Source organism: Echinops telfairi, unplaced genomic scaffold (assembly GCF_000313985.2).
Source record: "Echinops telfairi isolate 266 unplaced genomic scaffold, ASM31398v2 ScPeMD7_7410;HRSCAF=8448, whole genome shotgun sequence".
Lineage (NCBI taxonomy): Eukaryota > Metazoa > Chordata > Mammalia > Afrosoricida > Tenrecidae > Echinops > Echinops telfairi.
The window spans coordinates 27278171-27279535 of NW_022111310.1; positions in this window are offsets into that span (position 1 = coordinate 27278171).

The following is a 1365-nucleotide window of genomic DNA, read 5'->3' on the forward strand; positions in this document are numbered from 1 at the left end:
CAGCTCTCTTAATTCTCTGAGAGCCAGGAGCCAACATTTACATGTTAGCTCTCCAGGTTCTCTGAGAACTGGTAGTCTAAATTTACATAACAATGAATGCTATCTAACTAGCAGTTTTACTGGTTCAAGACCAAGGTAACTGAGTTTGCTAGCAGTGCTTTGAAATCTAAATTCCTAAAACAGAAGGGGGAGAAGAGGAATCACATGTGTGACAAAATTCATTTTGTCAATTTAACCAAAAAAAATCTCCTTACTAAAAACGTGTAACAAAATTAGGCAACATAAACACATTTTGACTTCTACAGAGAAAATTGATCCCAAGAAATCCCAAGATGATGGAAATCGTGTTTGGGATCCAGGTCCATTCACCTGGAGAAAGGGTTACACATTTATAGTTTTGCAGAATAAAGCTGATGTACTCCCTTTAGGAGGACACAACCATGTTTGGAGAAAGATGGACAAAGAAGAGATGGAGAAGCCACCCAATCTTAATCATAGTTCCTTTTTCAGGTTAATGACACTGCAAGAGAGGGGCTATTTGTTTATATTTTCACAGGGAAAGGAGACAGATGGATTTCTCTTCAGCCAGCGAGGCCCAGAAGAAAGCAGGGAAGCTGATGTGACCTGACCCCCCTGTCCTGTTATTGAAGTTACCACCAAACGTCAAGGAGACCTCGCAGATTCCTGAGAATGGCGATCGCTGACTGCTGAGATACTCCATTGCTGACGCTGTCTAAAAGAAACTCTGGGACTCTTATCAAAGCTGAACATTTTCTACAATAATGACTGGACTATTACTACAGACTGTTGCTTTGCTGAAAGATCAAGATCTTGGACTTGTTAATTAATCCTGTAATGTGATTGAAATGTAATTGATTTCTGTGTAACTCCTTACCTATATAATGTAACATTGCATGATTGGGATTTGATTAGGAAACATTTGCAAGGGTTTAAGGGAAACATTTCATTAGAAGTTGATCAGCTTAAGAAGGATATTTTCTATACATTCAAAGACAGGCTTGAGGCATCTCCTGGCTCTGATATATTAAGCAATTGGTGTATGGCATGGAAGGATTAGATCCTCGTGCTTGGGTTCAAAGTATTTCTCATAGCCTGGGTTCCAGTCTATCAGTGCTGCTCATAATCACAATTTTTGTCCTGGCTATCATGTGTTGCTTCTATAGAAAGCTAAGGTGTGTGAAGGAGAATCATACAGTCTCTATGGCACTTTTGAAGTTCGCGCATAAGGCAAACACCATGAGGATCAGAAAATGGGAAGAGAATGTTTAAGGATGAATCCTTCATTTTCTCACAAAGGAGCCTGGGAGGCTAGGTTTCTAGTGGTGGAGGGGGACCTCCACCCTT